Source organism: Drosophila obscura, unplaced genomic scaffold (genome assembly GCF_018151105.1).
Source record: "Drosophila obscura isolate BZ-5 IFL unplaced genomic scaffold, ASM1815110v1 contig_87, whole genome shotgun sequence".
Lineage (NCBI taxonomy): Eukaryota > Metazoa > Arthropoda > Insecta > Diptera > Drosophilidae > Drosophila > Drosophila obscura.
The window spans coordinates 3056867-3082099 of NW_024542880.1; the positions used below are offsets into that span (position 1 = coordinate 3056867).

At 45.6% G+C, this 25233-nt stretch overlaps 1 pseudogene; it reads right to left on the reverse strand.

Moving 5' to 3' along the window:
- Nucleotides 1-23011: 23011 nt before the first annotated feature.
- LOC111075298 lies at nt 23012-24955 on the reverse strand (annotated as a pseudogene).
- Nucleotides 24956-25233: the final 278 nt, after the last annotated feature.

Sequence of the window (25233 nt, forward strand, 5' to 3'; positions counted from 1 at the left end):
GAAGGCGGAAGGAGCAAACGGAGTAGGTGTCTCCGCGCGGGCGAAGCAATGCCTTGCGGCAGTACCGCTAGTCGCACGACCCCTACCCCATCTGGGCCACCGGGCTCTTTCCCCTTCCTCTAACCCATCCTCCTCCATATCCAGGTACAGCCAGTACCTCGTGGTCTGTCCCCGCACCCAAGCGGTGCTAGGCGTTCCCCTCCCACGGGTTCTGCGTCCCATGAGACGGGCCCGATGCCCATATCGACCACGTGGTTTTCCCCCACTACCTATAACCCTGGGCCAGCATCGCCCCACGTCACACCCTGCGGCACCTCGCCCCGCCGACAAGCCTCCCCGAACCCGTCTCTATGGTCTTTGGTCTTTCCGCAAGGAGTTCCTGGAGTTCTTCCTGCCGCCCAGATACTTCCAACGATTAGAAGACACCATCCGCAGCCGCGACCAGAAGCTCAAAGAATCATTCCGGGACTACATGATTGAACTTCGGCTGATGATGCAACGCGCCCGGTACACCCGTGAGCAAGAGCTAGATAGGATCTATGAGAATCTTAGACCGGAATATCAACTGTACACTCGCAGGCATGGTTTCCGGTCACTGGCCGAATTAAGCTCATCGCCGCTTACGAAACTGCCCGGGACCGAGACGCCCTTCGCATCAATGGATCCGGACAGTCAAACCGAACCCGGGCCACGTACACCGGCAACGGCACCACAGCTCAACGGCACACCCCAAATGAGGCCAACGGGACATCCAACGTCGCCAATCGGGTTATCACCCAAGAGGAGGAGCGGCCACTCGATGTGCGACGAGCGTGCCGAAACTGCGGGGAAGAAGGACACTTCAGCAGTGCGTGCTCCAGCCCACAGAAACTATTCTGTTGGGAATGTGGCCGCCGCGGGGTAAGGACAACTGCTGCCGGAAGACCGATTCGGGAAACGGGTCGGGTCTTCGTTCCACCGGGACACGGACGGAGACACGCGCCCAGGATCAGGAGCAATCCACCCGTTAAGAATGGTAGAAGGAAGGATCGCAGGGCTGGTCACCATCGGTGAGGCAGCGTTTGAAGCCACTCTCGACACTAGAACCACACGATCCTTTATCAGTCAACGAATGGCCGAGGAGATAGGGACGGCGAGGAACAAACGAGAAGTGAGGACGAGGATCAGCCTAGCAGATGGGTCAAGGAAGGAGATCACTCAGGCGGTTGCTGTAAAGGTGCGCCTCGACCAGAAGGAAACACAGGTACCCACAGTGTTGGGTATCTTTTTATCTTTATCTTTGGCCTTGACTTTCTGTGTGGAGTGAGAGCCAGAATCCACTGCGGACGAGCATATCTCCAGCTGATGCCATGCCCGGATCCTCCCCAATACCAACCAGAGAACGCCATGCTGCCGCACACGCGGACAGTGACATTCGCTACGCCCCGGGCCAAACAAACCAGCCCCAACATACAACGCAGGAAGACAACCCCGCCAACCGACCCCGACCGGCACCCGACTATGACTAAGAACACAGCGACATTACGGAAAATAACCATGGCCAGCGCGGCCCCAGGGCCTCGACAAAAACAGACAGCGACTTTGGCAGAGGCAGCTACACCCAGCGGGCCGAGCCAGGAGTCCTATGTCCAGACACCTTCACGGGCAGGAACTTTGGCAGAGACGACCAGCAACAGATCGTCAAACCAGGAGTCACCTGCAAAACTTCAATCACGGGCAAAGACTTTGGCAGAGGCAGCTGCACCCAGCGGTCCGAACCAGGAGTCGCCAGCAACTGCTCGTCAAACCAGGAGTCACCTGTCAGAGAGCGACGACGACCCAGGACCAGGGCAGAGACGGCTGCAACCAGGCCGTCAAACCGGAAGCCGACACTAAGAGAACCCAGGGAAAACTCCAGTATCCCATCGACACCAAGCCCCGCGTCCGACGCAACCGTAGAGACCGGGCGAGGCAAGACAACACGCCGGAGCAGGATCCCGGAACAACGAGACGCCAGCAACAAAACCGAAGACGTGGACTACCACCTAGAGCCACTGGCCGACGCCTAAGCAGCCCGGACGAGGAACCCGTTCCGCACAACCGATCAGAATGACTACGACCAATCAATCTTGGCCGCTGTCACAGCCATGGAATTGGAGGACCTCTCTCCCTGGCCACAATTCCCCGACCACGTAGAGGCTCCCACACCAGAGGCAGCCAGATTCCTGAAGGAGGAATTGGCCAAATTCGACGGGATGACTGGAATTTCACAGATCGCAGAGCATACGATCACCATGCGGGACGATAAGCCCGTGAAGCAGCGGTATTTCCCCAAAAACCCGGCAATGCAAAAGATAATCGACGCCCAGGTGACAGAATTGCTACACGACGGACTGGCAGATTCCGGTGGCCGAAGGCAGCCACGCGGCAACAGCATTTACTGTCCCTGGTAGAGGCCTCTTCCAGTGGAAGGTCATGCCCTTTGGGCTCCACTCCGCACCAGCCACCTTTCAATGAGCCCTGGACAGTGTCATTGGCCAGTGTCACTGGCCAGTGTCATTGGCCAGTGTCATTGTCTTCGGCTGAACCAGAAGAAATGCAGTTTCTTCAGAAAGAGCCTGGTGTACCTGGGACATGTCATAAGTGAAAAGGGTATCCACACAGACCCGGACAAGGTCATCGCAGTCCAGCAACTAACGCCACCGACCACACTGAAGGAACTTCGTCGCTGCATTGGAATGGCCTCCTGGTACCGAAGGTTCGACCCAAACTTCGCCACGGTGGTCCAGCCAATGACCAAGCTGTTGAAGAAGGCCCAGAAATGGGAATGGATGGCAGAGCAACAACAGGCATTTTACAGCCTCAAAGAAAAAGTGACCCAGGCACCAGTCTTGGCGTGTCCCGATTTCACTGAACGGTTTGTACTACAAACAGACGCAAGTGATTACGGCCTCGGAGCAGTGCTGACGCAGCAGATCGCCGGAGAGGGTCATTGCCTACGCTAGCCGTCGCCTCCTCAAGGCAGAGGAGAATTACTCTGCCACGGAGAAGGAATGTCTAGCCATCGTTTGGGCCGTCAGAAAGCTGCGCTGCTACCTCGAAGGCTACCATTTTGACGTCATCACCGACCACCTCGCGTTGAAATGGCTTAACACGATCGACAACCCGACGGGACGCATCGCACACTGGGCGCTGGAGCTCCAACAGTTCCGTTTTGACATCCACTACCGACGTGGAAGCCAAAACGTGGTAGCAGATGACCTGTCTCGCCAACCGGTGGAAACATTCCAAAGAGGACCGAGGACAGAGGAAGACCGACCCACCTGTCCTTGGTTACAACGGTTGCGCAGGCAAATACAAGCACAGCCCGAAAAGCATGCAGAGTTCCTCATCGAGAACGGGCAGATTTATAAGCAAACAGGGAAACGATCCGCTGACGAGGATCCCATCCAATGGAAGCTCTGCGTCACTAAGGAGCACCGGCGACGAGTACTAGAGGAATGTCACGACCACCCAACGGCGGGACATCTGGGAATCCATAAAACCGCAACCCCGGTGACCCAGCGGTTTTACTGGCCTGGACTATCGGGACAACAATGCACGAGTTGCCAGAGATTTAAGGTGAGCCAGCTAAAGCCTGCAGGACAGATGCGTACCCGTCAAGCCCAGGGACCCCTGGACATACTTTGCGCTGACTTCGTGGGACCACTTCCTCGATCCAAACATGGCAACACCATGCTCTTAGTCTTCCTGGACTCCTTCAGCAAGTGGGTGGAACTAATACCGCTTCGCAAAGCGACAACGGCACTGCTAGAGAAGGCATTCCGAGAACGCATCCTTAGCCACTTCGGAACGCCCAGAAAAATGGTATGCGACAACGGCACCCAGTTTACAAGCCGGTCTTTCAGAAACTTCTGCAAAATGGCCGGGATGGAATTGGAACACACTGCCCCGTATACACCCCAGCAAAACCCAACCGAGTGGGCCAACAGAACAATCAAAACAATGATAGCACAATACGTGGAACAGGACCAGCGAACCTGGGATGAGCTTCTGCCCGAACTAAGTCTGGCCTTAAATAGCAGCACCTCAGATACGACGGGTTTCAGCCCCGCATTTCTGATGCATGGACGGGAGCCCCGCTTACCCGGAGCACTGTACGACGAGGTGACGCTAGGGCCAAGCGAGACCAGCGAGGACCCACAACACAAGGCGTCGAGACTCAGCGAAATCTTCCGGGTGGTACAGGAAAACACCCAGCGCGCTTCTCAAGAGCAAAGTCGAAATTATAATCTTCGGAGGCGCGAGTGGCGACCCGTGATTGGAACACTGGTCATGCTTCGCCAACACCAACTATCCAAGGCCGCCGACAACTTCGCCGCAAAACTGGCCCTTAAGTTGAAGGGACCGTATCGGGTCATCAAGTTCATCTCCCCGACCATAGTGCGGCTGCAACAACACCCTGGACGGCAGCGACGAACCGCCGGGCTGGCGGATCTCAAGGTTTTCCACGACCACCACGATGGCAGCCGCCACCAACACGAAGACATCGCAGACGAAGAGGAGGCAGAGGAGCCACCAACCACGCGAGTTCATGAGGGCCACTTAGGGCAGTGCGCTGCCCTATCGTCCTCGCTCCGAAAGGAGCGACCGCGGCCATGCCACAGTAAGATACGAATAACTCCCCTTAAGGGACTAATCATAAAGCAGATTAGTAAATCGCACCTATAGCTAGGTCAGGGTATAGACACAAAATGGCTAGGCAGGTTTTAACCCATCAAGGTTTCTTCCGTAGCAAAATAGCGACGAGTAACTCGGACGGTGCCAACGATGAAACCACAATGCCCGGCTAACCACGGGCCAACAGTGGGGTAGCTGTCACCGGTCGAGGCAGCACCATCCCACGCCTTCTCCGGGGAGCACCGCACCCAGAATGCCGATCCCGGAAGCATCCCATCGCACGTGGCCCTGTACCAGCTACCAGAGCTCAGCGCCCCCCCCCCTACTTGCAACTTTGCAAGTGACGCGCTACCCTACATTCTTAGAGTATATTCATTTCGGCTCTCACTTGGAAAGTGACGCGCTACCCTACAGTGTGAGAGTATATTGATTTTGGCTGTCACTAGCAACCAACTATACACCTTGTGCCTTGACATTCAATTACTGTCGTTCTCTTTTTTCGTTCTTATTTGGACATTTATTATTTATTTATCTACAAAAATATTGGTTGTTGTCGCGTAAATCATAAATGGTAAATTGACACAAGAAACTAAGTCGGTTCTCGATGACTTAAAAAGTAAGCTTAAAACCCGAGTCAAAAGCATTCGCCGCTTAAAGGAACGATTAGAGGGTGGATCGATTCCATTGCAATTGACAGAGCTACAATGCAGACTCGATGTTCTGAATTCTGCTATTAACAAGGCCAACCTATTGCAGGAGCAAATAGTAGAAATTGATTGCAAAGATGAATTTGGAACCGAGCTGGAAGAAAAGTCCATTGTAACCAATTCAAAGATAATGTCACTTATCGATGCCTTGAAGCTAAGAAGCGATACGCCGCCCTCGGTATCTACCAAAATTTAGTGGTAAATATTCGGAGTTTAAAAATTTTATTAGCCTTTTTGAGACTCTTGTTCATAATTATGATAGTACCGGTGATCGAAAAATTGAATAATTTGATTTTGTGCCTCACTAATGAGGAATTAGGAACAATAAAGGCGTTCCAAGTCACCGAGACCAGTTATGCAAAGGCCATGGCAGCCAAAAGTGAGTATACGACAACGTATATATTTTGGAACCAAATCTCCGCACTGTTAACCTGCCAAAAATCTCGCAAAAGTCCGCATCGTCCCTAAAGAGCCTCATCGACACAGTGTCATCGATATACGTTCGTTACTATCGATAGGAGACGATACGAAGATTTCGAATGCAATGCTCATTCAACTCGTTTTGAACAGAGTCGTTTTGAAACATAGTTTCGCCTGAGCACACGTTATTTGAAAATCACTTTCGGAAGACGACTCAGGTATTGCCAACAGGTCTATTTGAAGTAAGGCTGCCGTTTAATCAGATCCAAATTGTTTGGGCAACTCCTTTGAGGTTGCTAAATGGCGGTTTTTGTCGCTCGAAAGAAGATTGTCTCGTGACCCTGAGTTGAAGAAAATGTACTTGCAATTCGTTCGTTCTCTTTCGTAGTGACCAGACGTGTTTTTGTTTTGCGCTCCGCATTTTCCTTTTGTTTAACTTAAACAGCCGGTGTTTTTTATCTATAATTTAACTCTCTAACTAACTTACATTAAAATCATACTTTTACCGCGGGTGCATGCCTGATAATTGTGTAAAAACACAACTTATTTAATAAATTTTGTGCGTCGGTTATTCGTGTGTTTGTGTTGTTGCTTTTCGTAAGTACGCCCTCTCATTACATTTAGCCGCTCTTTGTCGTAGTTATTGCCTTCTATCACTCTCTCTATCACCTAACTCTCAATAACTGTTCTTTCGCTCTCGCTCTTGTAACTTTTTGTGCAGTAACGCTCTCACTTATAAGCTGTTGCTGCAACCACTCTCCTCTCTCTCTTTTTTTTCCGATTTCGCTTTAAGAATTGCTCTAAGCATTTGCTCTGCACAGTGGTCTGATTGCTATTTGTTTTGAACTTTTTCTTCCCGAAGTAAAAAAAAATAAAAGACATAAATATGGAATTTTCTGTCGTCTGTGCCAAAAAAAACCTGCAAGAAGCAGATCACCCATGACCAGCCCAATATACCCTGCTGGCTTTGCGAAAGCGTAGTGCACGCAAAATGTGTAGGGATCTCGGGCCGTGTAGGAGACGCCATTTCCCAAAACAACGGCCTACATTATAGTTCTGAGGAATGCCGTGCTGTGGAAAACGACATGCGTTCGTTCATGAGGCAGACGCGGAGTGGCTTCAAAGAGCTGATCGTAGGCTTTAAACAGCAGTATGATCGGCTCTTGGCCATGAACACTCAGTTCAGCAGTTTACAGCTGCTGGCTGAGTCTCCGAGGCGCAAGAAGTCTACTCCGCAGGACTTGCAAGTGCCGACTGCCTCATGTCCGCCGGCATCTGAAAAACTTACTCCGACCACTCCCTTAGTGCAGCAGTTGATTACGTTTGCTACTCCAAGGGCAACGATCGCTGCTGGTGATGCAGATTCGGGAGCCGAATGCGTCACTTCGGAGAGTATGCAGTTAGAAATGTCTGTAGAGTCCGTGTCCATCGAGTCCGCACCCAACCCCTTAACTATCCCCTCAGTTTTGCTCCCACCAGCTAATAGATGTCCAGGACCACCGGATACTACCATCACAGGTACTAGGCCTGTGGTGCCAAAACCACTGGTGGGAGTCCCACCAAAGCGACAAGTTTTTGTCTCGCGGCTAGCCCCTGACCTCACATCCAATGATGTGACCGCTTTTATACAAAGCAAAATAAAAGCCGTCGGCTTAAAGGTGGAAAAATTTAACTTTTCTTACGCCAGGGAGATATCTTCCTTCAAGATAAGCGTCTCCGCAACTCAATTTGAAACCATTTGTTCCGCCAAGTTTTGGCCAGAGCATTTGGTGGTTAAAGAGTTTAAGGCTAAGAAAAAGAATAGGCCCCCATTACTCCTCCTAGCATTCAGACTAGTGCTCCATCTCCATCCTCATCTTCCACCTCTACTTCCACCCATCCAAAAAACTAACTTCCTCTCTTGTAGTTACCTACCAGAATGCTAGAGGCTTGCGTAGTAAGCTCAGCACTCTTTTCCTTGAGAGCCTCGCATTCTCATCCCACGTTATTGTGTTCACCGAGACCTGGTTAAAGCCGGACATCCTTAGTTCCGAAGTTTTGGCAGGTCGGTACACAATTTTTAGAAATGACCGTTCGTCTCGACGTGGAGGTGGGGTCCTTATTGCAGTGGACTCAATCTTCACGTCGGAACATTTCATGGTCCAGGTTCAACAAGACCTGGAATTCCTGTGCGTAAAACTGATTCTCCCAGGCTTTTCCATTTTCATTACTTGCTCGTATATTCCACCTTCCTCGGATATCTTAATATACGCGCATCACTTGTCCGCTTTAAAAACTGTTTCTTCCTCGCTATCAGATAAAGACCATATGATAGTTCTTGGTGATTTTAATTTGCCAGGTGCTGTTTGGTCTTCGGTAAACGAGTCTAATAACCTTGTGCCCATGTCACGACACGACTTTATCGACGGCTTGCTAGACCTATCCCTGTCTCAAGTCAACCATGTGAAAAATTCCTTGGGTCGATTGCTTGATCTGTGCTTTGTCTCGGATCCAACCATAGCGTTGTTAACCCGAGCCCTTCCACTCAGTATACCTGAAGACTCCTACCATCCTACATTCGAAGTGTCAGTCTATATTGGCCCTACTGTATTGGATAGAATGGGTAGGCTATCTGAACATGTCCGCTGCTTTCGTAAAGCCGAGTTTATGAAGCTTAATAACCTTATTAGGGATTTTGATTGGTCCGCTCTGTACTTGTGCACTGACGTTATGAAAGACACACACATTTTTTACAATGTACTTGACACATTTTTTGATTCTTGTGTCCCACTTTCTTGTCCGGTTAGATCTGGAAAGCCTCCTTGGTTTACCAAGGAGTTATCCAGTCTAAAAAATTTAAAATCAAGACTTTATAAAAAATTTCAAGAAGTTGGTTCTCCCTCTTCTCTTTCTCACTATGTAATAGCTCGGTCAAATTTCTCCGTTCTTAACGCTCAATGCTATATAAACTACCTATCTCGATGCAGGATACGATTTTCACAGGACCCTAAACAGTTTTACAGCTTCGTAAATAGTAAGCGTAGAACGTCCGTACATCCATCCTCGTTATCTTTTCTCAATATGTCAGCAAACAATGATCAGGCAATTGCCGATCTTTTTGCCAAATTTTTCCAAACAACCTATTCTCATGAAAGCTACTCTGGTCAGCCGTATCCATACAGTTTGCCAAGGTCGAATGGCATCTTCAGCCCCTTGTTAAATGAAAGCTCACTGCTTCATGATCTTCGACTAGTTAAGCCGGTGTTTTCACTAGGTCCCGACGGAGTTCCCGGCTGTGGCTCAGGTACTGTGCCGGTGCTCTGTGTGGACCCTTGCTTAAACTATTCACCCTATCCATTAACTCTTCATGCTTCCCTCCCATCTGGAAGGAATCTTTTATTATTCCGCTCCATAAGAAAGGTAGCAAGTCTGATGCAAATAATTATAGAGGTATATCTAAGTTATCCGCTATTCCTAAAATGTTTGAAAAAATTTTAACTCCGCACTTGCAACATCTCTGCAAATCACTTATATCTCCGTCCCAGCACGGATTTATAAGGCGACGATCAACAACCACAAATTTATTAGAGTTTACCTCTTTTATCATTAAGGGCTTTCAAGGTAACTTGCAGACGGATGTCATTTACACTGATTTTAGTAAAACATTTGATTCTTTAAACCATTCTCTTTTAGCACAAAAACTTGACCTTTTAGGGTTTCCGCCTAATCTTTTGAGATGGATTTCTAGCTACCTTTGTTCTAGGTCTCAAAGAGTCCTCTTCAAAAACTCCTTCTCTTCACCTGTTAAGGTTACTTCTGGAGTACCACAGGGCAGCCATATAGGCCCCCTACTATTCACACTCTTTATTAATGATCTGCCTTCAGTATTAACAAACTCTCGAGTACTCATGTATGCGGATGATGTTAAACTTTGTGTCCAGTATAAGGACATTTAATTTCACTCTCGCTTACAATCCGATCTCAATAACTTTCAATCATGGTGTTGTGCAAATATGTTACACCTAAATGCCTCGAAATGCAAAGTAATGACATTTCATCGCTCCAGCCCCCTTTTGGCTCCATATAGCCTCTGCGGTGGTTCTCTTGAGAGAATTACCTTGGTTGATGATCTTGGTGTTAAATTAGACCCAAAGTTAAAGTTTTCTGAACACATTTCTACCATGGTAAATAAGGCCATGGGTGTGCTTGGGTTTATAAAGAGAAGGTCAAAGGTATTTGACGACCCCTATATAACGAAGACTCTCTATATCTCGCTTGTTCGTCCGATTTTAGAATACGGCTCTTGTGTATGGTGCCCCCAGTACAAAGTACACCAGGACCGTATAGAATCAGTGCAGAAAAACTTTTTACTTTTTGCTCTGCGTGGCCTTAACTGGGATGCAGGTGTGAGACTGCCATCTTATCCTCGTAGATTGCTTTTAATAAACCTTCCGACCTTAGTTAGTCGTAGAAAAATGCTTGGTGTGATTTTTATGCACAACCTGATCAAGGGTGATGTAGATAGCCCTGACTTGTTGAGCCGCATAAACTTTACGATCCCTAGTAGATCTACTAGAAACTTCATTCCTTTGTTCCTTCCGCTTTGTAGATCGAATTATTCCTTGCACGAACCATTTAGGGTACTTTGCTCGGATTTCAATTCCCTCTACCACATAATATCAACTACTAATTCCCTTCCTCTTCTTAAATCACTAATACTAACATACCTTTCCCGTAATTAGTTATATTTTTTAGCTATCTTTGCATGTTTAGCGCTTAGAGTTGTGCTTAGCTCTAATTTTCCTCGAATTTTAGTCTAACACCTATCTTTCCTGCATGCTCGCGATCGGTTCGGTAACACGCGTCGCGCGTCATGCGGCAGCGCCCCTCGGTCGGTTGGGCGGAAGGAGGGCTGCGTTTCTGCCTGGGTTCCGCGCGTAACAGGCTTTGGCTTGGTGTCGCATGGGCCACTTGATGGTGCAGTCATTGCATATCAAAGTCCAGACAAAAAAAAAAAAATTCATGGAAGAGTACCTCTCATTAGGTTATATGTCGCCGACTGACAATACGGTTCCTTGTACTCCACACTACGTAATTCCACATAAGTGTATCCTTCGGCCCCAAAGTACGTCCACCAAGCTTGCGTCGTGTTTGATGCGTCGTCGAAGACGTCCACTCAGGTGGCCTTGAATGAGATTCTGATGGTCGGACCGACCATTCAAGAAGATTTATACTCAACGCTGCTCTGCTTCCGTCTGCACAGGTTCACACAGGATGTATCGCCAAGTGGTGGTGAATGAAGCGGATAGGCAGTTTCAGATGATAGTGTGGAGAAGAGACCCATCTGAGTCCTTGAGATTATACAAGCTTAAGCTTATGGGACTGGACCAGCCACCTTTTTGGCTATCCGGTGTTTAAAGGTTGAGTGAGTCTGCGAAGCTATAATTTCTTAAAGCCGCTGACGTTATTGCGTCCGACTTTTACGTTGATGACAAGTTGACTGGTGCTGCATGCGTAGAGCGACCCCATTGGATTTTTAAGTCCTATCGTCATAAAGGTCAAGATCCTATTGTAGGAACTTTGGCTTAACAAACTAGATTGGGGTGAGTCGATTTCAATGCATTTGGAATATATTGAAAAATACAGCGTCTCAATTGGAAGAGATATCCATACCTCGGTTTGTGTATTCCGATCCGATGTCACTGGTCCAGATACATTCGTACATTCGTAAACGCTCAGGAGGTCTGCAGTCAGACAGTTCAGGATTTTCGTGGCAACGTGTCATTCAGGCCTTTCCCGTTGGAAGATGGGCTGGAGGCGTTGCAGCCTACGCGTAGTTTGGTCGTGGTGTTGTCAGGCTTAAGCACGGTGTGGTGTGGAAGGTAGAAATGGCCAGAGTCCTGACTGGGTGGAGCCATTTTCATGTGGCCTAGCTCTAGATGGGCCTAGATCGAAATTTTCTGGACATTTGAATGGGAGAGTAACAACGTATATGCCAGCGGGCGCACGCTTCGTGGTCTGGTGGAAGTTGTCCTCGCAAATGGAATCGGCCTCGCTTGTCGGCCTTCTCACCAAGTTTTGTGAGGTGGAGACAAAACTTGGTGAGAAGTTTTTCTAGTCGAACATCAGAATCGATTGAGAGCTTCGAGGTGGAGGAGGAAACCGTCCGAGCAGAGTCAGCTGGTACCAGACCGGATAAAACCCACCAAACCTCTTGTCCCAAGAACGAGCCACAGATGTCGGACCGGAAGCCACTCAAAAGGATGGAAGGAAGGAAGGAAGCACATCAATCTGTGAGCTTCGAGGGGTCCGCCAAACGGAGCTTCGGAAGGATATGACGGAAGGCTTCCTGCCAATTGAGGCAAAACATACCCCGTTGTCTCGACCGTAAGGCCTTGCCTGGAAGCGGCCCGGATCAGGCTAGTACCGTTTAGTTTTAACCTGCGACTTGAGCCTGGATAGCTTGGAAAGGTTGCTTAATAATGTTGAAGAGCCGTTCCGTGATGAACGTCGCTTCGGAGCCAGAGTCGATTAGAGCGCGGGCGAGGAAATTTGTTCGCAGATGGAAAATATTAATGAGTGCCGTGCCCAGAAGAACGGTACTTTTGCCAAAGGCAAAATATATCTGTACGTTGGGCTGCTGTACGTTGGGCTGCTGTACGTTGGGCTGAGGTTCAGACGAGCTGGGGGTTTGGGCGGATGTGGAAGCTGACACGTGGGAAGTAGGAGTGTCACGATGCAGAAGTTGTGATGCCAGGCTCCACAAGTAACACAATTGTGGGTGCTGGAGCAGTTGCGAAGTTGATGGCCTCTTGCGAAGCAATTCAGGCACAACTGTTTTTACTTAATGCAGCTGGAACGTGCATCAGGGGTCACTTGCAGGAAGCGCGGACATAGTCTGATCGGGGGATTCTCCTTGGAACAGAGATCACAACTTCTCCTCTTCGGACTTACTTGGGTCTGGAAAGAGTGAACATTCTGTGGCCCCGGACTTTCATGCGACCGGAATGGATTGGAATTGCGGGAGGGTGGCGGATTCTGATTGCCTTTGGATGGTGGTGGATTCGGAGCGCCGCACGAATTGGTAGAGTCGCTCTCGATAGCCTCTAGCGTCAGAGAACGCTGAGTGAGGAAGGAGACGATTTCCTTCCAGGGTGGCACCACCTTTTTGTCCGTTACGAAAGCTTCCCACAAAGCCCGGCTTAATTCCGGCAATTTGGATGCACAGATGGTGACAAGTTGGCTCTCCCAATTGTCGGTGCATACATTGGAGACGGCAAGTGCGTTCAGAATCCCTTGCATCGTACTCTGAAAATCCTTCAAAGCACGACTTCACTCGGAAGTAACGCGTGGATGTTAATTTGGTTGGTCACCAGAAGACGGTTGTTTTATATCGTCATACCAACCATGCCGACTCGAAACCAGCCGCCCTGTTGGACTGGCGGAGCAGGAGGATGGACTGCGGTTTTGGCCAGCTGAGCATTGAGGTTACTGAGGCACTGTTCGAACGCCCCATAGCATTCCTCGTACCTCTCTCGGATGTCAGCTTGGATTTCTGGATCCTCGTCAGTCATCACCGCGGATCAGGCATTGTACTCGGCCTCGACGTCCGTCCACATGCTGAGGATTTGGCCTCGGCGAACCTCGGAAAGAGAGGCGGATGGTGCGGCGGCTATGCGCTCTTCCAGGTGGGATAGTCGGCCAATGGCTACCAGCTTGGTACATGCGACAGAGGTGGCGGATTGGGCCATTGTGATGCAGTGACGAGAGCTGACAGGACTACTGACGAGGGCGACTTTTGTTTCTTTTTGCGTCACCCTTCAGGGTGAGTGGAGAAGGAAATAGAATAGATTTGGTTATTGCAGCAGGGCTACTACTGGCTGCTTCCGGATTGGGGGTCGACTTGATTTTTTGTGTCTGCGTAGTTCCGGAGGCGGAAGAGATGAGTAGCCGTCACAGGAAAAGGCTGGCTGCTGTCCTTGTGGCCTTTTGGCATACTACGCCCTCACTCACGCTGAATTTGGATGCGATATCGGATGCGGAATTCGCGGATTGGCGAAAGAAAAAAAATTAGGCTCGGCTGGGCACCACACACGAAGGCAATAAATCCCGTAAAACACACAAAAAAGCACCCACTACTAAATGAATGGAAGGAAAAGGGCCTCGCGCGTTGCTGGACAAAGATTTTTATTACCGACTCGGATAACACTACTCGCCAAAATTGAACTTTTCATTTAGGCTGTGAACCAAAATTACTTTTTCTGATAGATTTCGGGATTTAAAAATTTTTTTAGTACCTTACTTTTTTGTACATGTACTCAAATAAGAGTTAAGGGATATATATATTTGTGGTAAAAGTGGATGTGTGCAACGCAGAGAATGAAACGTTTCCGACCCCATAAAGTAGCCAGAATGGAGAAATTGGTTCCCTCTCCTTCTCCAGCGCTGCTGACGCTACTCTTTGGAAGGTTAGAAGGTTGCGGGCCCACTGCCAATTGGAAACAAAGCAAACGAAAATGGGTGAATTTTTGTTCCTTTTGGCATTGGACCAGCAACGGTATTCGATATTCGATATTCGTACAAAGAGTACAAGAAATTCTGACATCTCATATGAGAGCAATCATTATTTATGATTTAGAAACAGAATACATGGCAAACTTTATGTCCTGCCAGAAAAAAAAACATCGAAAATCCATTAAACTTGGCTCAGTACGGGCACAAAAAACGGACCATACAGATCCATCCCTGGGCCTATAATTAGTGGGCGCAGTAGTCTCTGTCCCACAGCCGAGACGGCGAGGAAACTGCCGGGGTTCAACCCGTAAGTCTGGTATGATATCCCTCACAGATTGGACATTGAGTCAGGCTATCGAGAGGCTGTCCTGTCTCTCTGATCCTTTGCACACAGGTTGCATGAGGGCGGGGGGAAGGGAAGTTATTAACCTGACAAACGGGATAATAAGGGATGATCATAACTTTTACATGTGCCCAGCAGGGGTTGGGGCGGCCTGCTGGCTGGGTCGCCTTCCGAAAGGGGATGATAGAACTGCTGGTGCTACTTCTGGTGCTGCCTCTGGTGCTGCTGGTTGCATATACCATCAACTACGACTCCGGCAGTTTCTTTTGCTCAGGCGTTAAGTTACAACAACGGGGTCGCACGCCTCAGCCTCTAAGCCGACACTTCAACCAAACACAGCTGGAATAATGCATCATCAGGCATCAAATCAGATCCCAGAAATCTCTGCCCAACATACCCCTGCTAATCCATCCCAATTGCCTAGTGGAATTGAGTCAATGCTGGTAGCTATAGAGCGGCTACCTAAACCTAGCCGCAGTATACTGTCCACCACGTTTCTGAATTTCCGAAACAGAATTTTTAACATTCTTCGACCTACTAGGTGACCGATTTATAGCAGCTGGTGACTACAATGCCAAGCACACCCATTGGGGATCTAGACTTACCAAACCGAAAAGAAGACAACTATATAACGCTATAATAACGCCACGAAACAAGCTAGACTTTATCTCTCCGGGCAAGCCCACATATTGGCCCACAGATCCAAACAAGCAACCCGACTTGATTGATTTTGCAGTTACACGAAGGGTGCTGCAAGCTCAGATTAATGTAAATCACTTAACAGATCTATCATCGGATCACTCGCCCATTCTACTTCACCTTTACGACCATCCACAGCTTTCGGAACGCCCACACTTTCTAACTTCTAGCAAAACAGATTTTGCTCAAATACAGGAAGTACATAAGCTCTCATATTGATAGCTTCCCAAACCTTAATTGTAAAGATGACATTGATAGGTCAGTCGAAGCATTAGTATTCTCAATGTCACTGGCGGCAAAACACTCAACACCAATATTAGCACCTAATAAACTTTCCAACAGCAGTCGTATTTCTAGGCACTTTGAAGTGGTGCTAGGCGATAAAAGAAGGCTTCGCCGAGAGTGGCAAGCACACAGATCACCTGCCTCGAAAGAGCGGCTAAAAAAAGCCAACCACCTACTACGCAGAGCCCTAGAAGATGAAAAAAAACCGAGCTAAAATATCCCATATGGAGCACCTCTCCCCAACTAGAAACGATTCCCACTGTGGAAAGCAAAATCAGTCGTATGCCCACCAATCGAGAGTGAATCACCTTTGCGTACACAAACAGGAGAGTGGGCTCGCAGCAGCAAAGAGAAGGCAAATACATTTGCCGTCCATCTAGAAAACGTCTTCAAACCACACCCAGCAACAAATAACTTTGTGCTCCACCCAACCAACAATCCCGAAGCTACTCCGCCTATCATATTCCAATCAGGAGAAGTCACTAGGGTCATTAAAGACCAAATCGCAAAGAAAAAGATTTTATTTCCTCATCATGAAATTCAACAGCATGATGAAATGGGGCTATTATCTTCAAGAATGGAGGAAATCTGCCATCACAATGATCCATAAAGACGGAAAAGAAAAGTCCAAGCCATCATCATATAGACTTATCAGCCTACTGCCTTGTCTATCAAAGATATTTGAAAAACTGCTCCTGAATCGTATCAAACAACACCTACACAACAGCGGTGCCATCCTGATGCACCAATTTGGATTTCGCGAAAAACACGGAACCATTGAACAACTTAACCTTATATCCTCGGAGATACGAAATGCATTTGAAAGACGGGAGTATTGCTCCGCTGTTTTTCTGGATGTTGCCCAGGCCTTCGACCGCGTTTGGTTAGAAGGCTTAATCCACAAAATCAAAATGTTACTTCCCCAGAACATCCATGGAATATTGGAGTCATACCTACAGCAAAGAAGTTTCGGAGTACGATTCCTTTCTGCATATGATCCAATTGAAGCTGGTGTACACCAAGGCAGCGTGCTTGGACCGACACTGCATATCATCTTCACAGCAGATCTACCGACAAACAGCCTAACGACAACTTCGACATTTGCTGATGATACTGCCATATTAAGTCGCTCCAAGTGCCCAAGAAGGGCCACGGATCACTTATCATCTCATCTCGTGGCCTTAGAAAAATGGCTAGCAGACTGGCGGATACATGTAAAAGAGCAAAAGGGCAAGCATGTCACCTTCACGTTAAACAGACAAACTTGCCCTCCATTATGTCTGAACAATATCAACATTCCACAAACCACCGAAGTAACATACCTTGGTGTTCATCTGGATAGAATGCTTACTTGGCGTAAACACATCGAAGCGAAGAGAAATCTACTTAAATTTAAAGCTAGTAATTAACATTGGCTAATAAACACCCGTTCACCACTAAAACTGGAGAACAAAGTATTTTTATACCTGTACTCAAAAAAGAGTTAAGGGGTATATTAGATTTGTGGTAAAAGTGGATGTGTGTAACGCAGAGAAGGAAACGTTTCCGACCCCATAAAGTATATATATTCTTGATCAGCATCAATAGCCGAGTCGATAGAGCCATGTCTGTCTGTCCGTCTGTCTGTCTTGTTGAGCGCCTAGATCTCAGAGACTATAAGAGCTAGGGCAACCAAATTTGGTTTCCAGACTTATGTGATATCCCACTGCTACAAGTGTATTTCAAAATTTCGCCCCGCCCCCTTCCGCCCCCACAAAAGACGAAAATCTGTAGCAGGCACATTTTTAAAGATACGATAAAACTAAAAAAACTAAAACAGTATCGTAGAGAATGACCATATCTACCAGACTGCCGAATCTGAATCAGATCGGATCATTATTATAGCCAGAATGAAGAAATTAATTTTCAGTTGCTTCCCCTGTCCCCCCTCCCACGAAAGACATGACAACTCATTTTCCTTCTCGCTCGCACACTCTGCCGCTTTCAGTGCGCGAGCAACCCCTAGCGGAGGAGATGTAGAATATAAATGGAACATGTACAATCTACATGTTAGATGTAGAATAGACATTGCATATGTAGATGTAGATAGCAGATGTAGCAAAAAAATGTAAAATGTAAAATTTTTTTATTTTTTTTCTAAAATTCTAAAAAATCATAAGCTCAATAATGTATATACTGACTGAGTACGGGTATAAGTAGAGTCGTGTCCCCAGAAACGACTCACACGTTCCTTCTCGTTTTACAATGTAGTTCTCAAACCCATCTGGACATACGGCTCAGAGCTATGGGGAAATGCTTGCGTTAGTAATTTAGAAATAATCCAGAGAGCTCAATCGAAGATACTAAGAACTATCACTGGCGCACCATGGTATATACGGAATGAAAATATTCATAAAGACTTAAATATAGGATCAGTTAAAGATGAAATTGCCAAAGTGAAAGCAAAGTACCAGTCCAAGCTTCAAGCCCATCCTAATAGACTTTCGCAGTCTTTAACTTGGTACACGACTCCGGCGAAGAGACCTCCCCACGCAGCAATAATACTTAGTTAGGGACATATTCTAAGTAATTAAGTGTAATTAATTAAATAAATATATTAGGCTAAGATTTGTATACTTGTCGTAAGTCTCTAATAGGGAAGATTCGATAAATAATTAATAAATAATAAATAATTCCGTAATAAAAAAAAAATAAAAAAACCTTCCTTCTCGTTTTGCTTTAACAGAATTATTTTTAATAATTTTGTTTTCCAAACTAGCTTTATAAACAGAGTTTTTTATGCACTTTAATCTGATGAAAAAAATACCTTTATTACACTTTTTTTTTTAAATACTAATGGCAAAATGTGTAACGTCCGTAACGGCGTGAATACTCAAATATTCTCCAAAGGTTATTTATACAATTTGGCTTGATGGAAAAAGTGTAACGTTCGTAACAGACAAAAATTAAAATTTTTTTGAGTGCGACAACTTATTCTTCTTTTCTAAGCTGGATCGATATGATCATTTATTCCACTTAACTATACCCGTACTCAAAAAAGAGATAAGGGGTATATTGGATTTGTGGTAAAAGTGGATGTGTGTAACGCAGAGAAGGAAACGTTTCCGATCCCATAAAGTATATATATTCTTGCTCAGCATCAATAGCCGAGTCGATATAGCCATGTCTGTCTGTCCGTCTTGTTGAGCGCCTAGATCTCAGAGACTATAAGAGCTAAGGCAACCAAATTTGGTTTCCAGACTCATGTGATATCACACTGCTACAAGTGTATTTCAAAATTTTGTAGCAAAAAAATGTAAAATGTAAAATTTTTTTTTTTAATTCTAAAATTCTAAAAAATCATATGCTCAAAAATGGAAATACTGACTGAGTACGGGTATAAGTAGAGTCGCGTCTTTAGAAGCGACTCACACGTTCCTTCTCGTTTTTGTTTAAGAACTTTTCTATTTATTATGCAAAACGTGCAAAAGCACAAAAGTCTTAAAGTTGACTTTCATTTTTTGTAACGTCCGTAACGGTATAATTTTTTTCGAAATGACAGTTTTACGAAAATTTATTTATAAAAATGGAGAGATAAAAATGTATGGTGCATCACGTGAGAACGGTTGGGCAGATTTGGTTTAAATTTTTATTCAGTTGTTCGTATTTACCAGAAGAGTCTTTCTTCTTAAAAAAAAACCATCGACCGCGATAAAAATTAATTTTTTAGATCGGCTGGTCCGATTTGGGTCAAATTTTGTTCAGTTGGGATAACAGTGATTTTTTATTTGTTTCTTTAATGGAAGTAGGCGAAGAGCCAATTGTCATAGTTGAAGATTAGTTCATTATTTATCAATTGAGTTATTTGCTTTACTAATGTCTGCTAAGTAGGCGAAGAGGCAATTGTCATAGTCGAAGATTAGTTCTAAACTCGAGATATTCATCAATTGAGTTATAATATGCCTGCTATTAGACGATCAAACCTTGGACGGCGTACACGTCGTGAAATAAGTAATCGGAATGTCTCTATGAATTCTACGTAAAAGTAACGTGCAGAAGTTGTAATGTCCTATCTCAGGCTGAGGTATGCTTCAGTCTGTCCAGGGTCCTGAGTGACAAGTTATTTATAATTCGCAGGACTTTATTTGGAAAAAAACCAGGAACTTTGCCAGCAACTGAAAATGGGTTGCGAAATCACAACACTCTTTGTTACTTGACTTTTAAAAGATATCTTTATTCTTCCGTATTATTATGCTACCCGGCTATGTTATGTATTATGTTATTTTTATTTGTTTTACGACGCGTATGGTGGTTTGACTTGCGTGTTGCCTGACTGCTACGGCTGGTGGACTCTTGCCTACGATGGCTGGTGGACAGCCTGCCTACGATGGCTGGTGGACTACCTTCCTGCGATGGCTGATTGACTGCCTCCTACGATGACTGGTGGACTGCCTTTTTCTTCATGCAAGTCAGTGCCTTTTATAGATCGGCCGGCCTTCGATTTTCCCAAGAATGTCTTACAGATATCTTATTTATACTTCAGAATGTGGCAAGGGTTCTTACATAAATATATATTGCCGAATTATAGTCTGCGCGTGCAGACGAGCTGATCGGTAACAGAAGGTTACCTAATCATTAGCCCTGCAGTCAGTGTCCAATATTCCCGGTAAGGAAAGTCGGAGACTGCTGACTGGCTCGCGCATGTGGGGGGTTTGCCCGGTAATCGAGGGTTACCTAAGCAATCGCCTCCCAACAAGTGTCCAATGTCCCAGGTAAGGTGATCGGTATGCACCGGTACCGTGGGAAAGGAATTTCGTTGGCACTTCGGGAATATATATTGTTAAGAATATTTATTTATTTAATATTATTTTAGGTACTTATTGCGTAAGCCCCTCGTGCTGGTCTCCTGTCTTTTGGCGTGTGCTGAGTTTGCATTTTTGCTGGGTGTTGATCGCCTCACCTGGGAGTAGCGTTGGCTGTGTCGTAAATGAATGTTGACGTGCCAATGACGTGCCACCGCCAAACGAAGATCATAAGTTCCTTCAGATCTATTTCGATGGTGATTTGGAAATTAAACTTGATAGACGTTGTGCAAATTTTACTAAGTCTAAACGTGAAATTCCGAAATCTATCAGAAAAAGTAATTTTGGTCCACAGCCTAAAGAAAAAGTTCAATTTTGTTGAGTAGTGTTATCAGAGCAGAAAAAAACCAGTTGGAAGCTATTCAAGCTATCAATGACGCCGCAGTGGTAATTGTTAGAGAGAATGTAGAATCCCTCCATATTGTTCTAAAGCAGCGATGCCCAGGCCCATTGCCCTGCGAGCCCTTTTGTTTTTATACCCGTACTCAAAAAAGAGTTAAGGGGTATATTAGTAACGCAGAGAAGGAAACGTTTCCGACCCCATAAAGTATATATATTCTTGATCAGCTTCAATAGCCGAGTCGATATAGCCATGTCTGTCTGTCCGTCCGTCCGTCCGTCCGTCCATCTTGTTGAGCGCCTGGATCTCAGAGACTATAAGAGTTAGGGTAACCAAATTTGGTTTCCATACTTATGTGATATAACGCTGTTACAAGTGTAATTCAAAATTTCGCCCCGCCCCCTTCCGCCACCACAAAAGACGAAAATCTGTGGCAGGCACAATTTTAAAGATACGATAAAGCTAAAAACGCAGTATCGTAGAGAATACCCATATCTACCAGACTGCCGAATCTGAATCAGATCGGATCATAATTATAGCCAAAATGAAGAAATTAATTTTCAGTTGCTTCCTCCGCCTCACCCTGCCAAAGACACGCTACTCATTCTCTTTCTTGCTCGCACACTCTGCCGCGTTCAGTGCGCGAGCAACCCCTAGCGGAGGAGATGTAGAATATAAATGGAACATGTACAATCTACATGTTAGATGTAGAATATACATTGTAGATGTAGATAACAGATGTAGCAAAAAAATGTAAAAGGTAAAATTTTTTTTTTAATTCTAAAATTCTAAAAAATTCTGCTCAAAAATGTATATACTGACTGAGTACGGGTATAAGTAGAGTCGCGTCCCCAGAAGCGACTCACACGTTCCTTCTCGTTGTAATAGGAATAGGAAACTTGTATGCATACACAGTTTGTGCTGTGTACCAGCATACCGAAAGCCCAACACATGCAAACAACTTTGCGTGTATGCGATCCTTCCAGCAAGAACCGTTTTTGTCTCTTCTCTGATTGGCGTTAACCCGACTTTTTATGATTTTGTTGTTGTCTTTTCTTCGAGTTTGCACGGTTCCCTTATTGGTATTTGTGTTTTTTTTTTGTGAGTATTGGTGAGTGCTCTGCCGTAAGCTGATTTCGGGCACCCCTGTTCTAAAGCGTCGGAAATCTGCGGAAAATTGCTACGACTATACGAGGCTCATCGGTCATATGATTCACTTTAATACCCATTGATGTTCTGTCGTGGAGAGGATGGCCGAAATATAAAGATGGTCAATGCAACGACAGGTTTGTTTAAAAGTAATTAATTAATTAATTCGTTGTTGGATGTATTTGATTGAACGGCAGAAGCGTGGTTTACCACATGCACTAATTTTGCTTTTAATGTTCGACAAGATTCGACTAAATCATATTAATTCGATTATTTCTGCCGAAATACCAGATCCAGAAACTGATCCGGAGTTGCATTCTATTATGACAATGAACATGATCCATGGCCCTTTCGGGCTGTGCCCAGACTCACCGTGTGTGGAAAACGGGAATTGTCCGTTGGTGAACGACACAATCAGTGGAATGGACGGATATCCATTCTATCGGCTTCGTTCTCCAAATGTCAATGGCAGATCAATCGTTATGAAAGTGAAAGCAAATGATGTCGTTATCGGTAACCGACGGATCGTTCCACACTGTCCGCTTTTTTCTCAACCCACTGCAATGTTGAGTGCTGCAACTCCATCAAATCCATCAAATACGTTTGCAAATATTTCAACAAAGTGAGCGATATGGCGGTGTTTGGCATTGCTGGCTTGCTTTTGGTGAACATTAGAGGACCTACATCCTTTGCTTCCTTGCGTACTGTGGATGGTGTGCTGTGTTCCACTTTTCGGAATGCCTGCCAACGTTTGAATTTGCTTGAAACGATACACATTGGGTGCATACATACGATACGCTCGACGATGCAACTGTTTCTGCGCCAGAGAATTAAATTCGTACATTGTTTTCGATCATTAAAGCTACATGTCAGCGCTAAAATGGGGCGAGACAACTTATGCCGGGACCGCTAGTTTATAAATAAAAAAAAATGAACAAAATTATAAAACTATGGTTTTGGAGATACCATAAATACCTATTTTTATTGTGTTTTCTTTTTCGATTTTCCCTAGCGGTTTAATGTCAATGTTGTTTTTGTTGTTGTCATTCTCATATACAGCTGTGACGGCAGATTTTTATGCAAAGAGCAGCCAACCGATGCACAGAAAGGCCAAATAAAGAAACAGCTTGTAAAGTGTCTGTTCGTCCTCGTATTGCGTGGTGCCTCGATTGACAGCTTAAAATTAAAAAGGAGGCAAATAAAGCAAATAACATAACACACAGTGTTTCTACACAACCGGAAACGAACTCACCAGGCAGACGCGGTTCACAAAAATTTAGTGAAGATGTAATAAAACTGAAAGGATAAGCGCCAATACCAAACGACATGTGAAAACCATCACCAAATCCAAAGCCAGGAAAACCGGGCGCTGCCTCTGGCTCGGTGCGGGGGCTAGCAGGTCGTGGGGGAACTTAATTGCTGTAGAAATAGTGAAGCAAATATCATTGTCGAATTGACCTTTTTATTAATTTATTTTGTAGTTGTAGTTTTACTCACCGAGGACGCTTGCCATTTTGCCCTTAAAGTGGTATGACTTTGTCTTTGTCAACTGCATCCTTGAATACTGGGCAGAGTTTACGACTGGGGCAGACTACATGCAGATGTCGAAGAAAATAAGTAAGGCATTTGCCGACCCTAACAGGTCGCTGCCCTATAATAATTCGGTCGTGGCCACCATTCGCACTGTGGATGACGAACCAATTTACTCCAAGCTATACCCCTACCCGATGGATGTACTTGATTTTGTCGATTCAGAGGCTAAGAGCGTGGAATACCTCGGATTTATCGTAACCAGCGAAGTCACAAGAACGGATCCTGAGAAAGTAAAAGCTATGAAAGCTAGGAGTATGTCGAGTTATCAACGCTTTTCGGACTAAGATCATTCTTTGCCCTGGCGAGCTATTACAGATGTTTTGTGAAAGGTTTCAAGGCAATCGCCCGTCCGCTCTCCGACATTCTGAAGGGGAAAAATGGGTCGATTAGCAAATATAAGTCTAAACGAGAAGGAACGTGTGAGTCGCTTCTGTGGACGCGACTCTACTTTTATACCCGTACTTAGTCAGTATAAAAATATGAGAGCTTATGATTTATGTAGAATTTTAAAATATGTTACATATTAAATTTTTTTGCTACATGTGTTACCTACTCTAAAATGTACATACACAATGTAGATTCTACATCTACTCCGCAAAGGTCACGCATTGCACAGGGCAGAGTGTGTGCGAGCGGGAAAGAGAATGAGTAGCGTGGTTTCGTGCTGATGGAGGTGGGGGAAACAACTGAAAATAATTTCTTCATTCTGGCTATAATAATGATCCGATCTGACTCAGATTAGGCAATCTTTTAGATATGGTCATTCTCTACAATACTGCGTTTTTGAGTCTGGAAAGAAAATTTGGTTGCTCTAGCTCCTATAGTCTCTGAGATCTGGGCCTTCATCAAGACGGACAGACAGACATGGCTATATCGACTCGGCTGTTGATGGTGATTAAGATAAAGTATATATTATGGGGTCGGAAACGTTTCCTTCTCTGCGTTGCACACATCCACTTTTACCACAAATACAATATACCCTTTAACTCTTTTTGAGTACGGCTATAAAAAATTCCCATATCTTTCAACGAAATTCAACGACACGCGTTCCAAAATCTTAGGAACATTCTGGCATCAGAAAACGTAATTCTGATGTACACAGACCACAAAACACTTTTCGCCCTGACTACAGACGCTTCTTCCTATGGTTCACTGACCACCAGCTACTCACGTTCGCGGAGTCGGAGGGAAGTCCGAACGCAAAGATTAAACGATGGGAGGTACGCATCGACGAGATTGGCGCCAGGTTATTCCATAAGCCTGGAAAAGAAAACTTCGTCGCAGACGCACTGTCTCGGCAGAACATTTGCGCGCTAGAAAGCAGCGCACCGAAGTCAGACGCAACGACGATTCACAGTGATGTTTCAATGACTTACATGATAGAAACGTCAGACAAGCCAGTCAACTGCTTTAGGAACCATATCATCGTAGAGGCACGCTTCCCTCTAAAACAGATTTTTGTTCTTTTTGGGGAAAAAACGCACCACGTAATACATTTCCCAAACAAGGACGCTCTCGCTGAGATTGTCAAGTCCGTGGTGAACCCACAGATCATGAACGCAATCTATTGCGAACTCCCAATTCTAGCCTTTATACAGCATGAGCTAGTAAAATCCTTTCCGTCGACGAAGGTCTGGCACTGGAAGAATCTCGTCGCCGATATTTTCGATGATAATAAAAAAAAAACAAATTATAAACATCGAA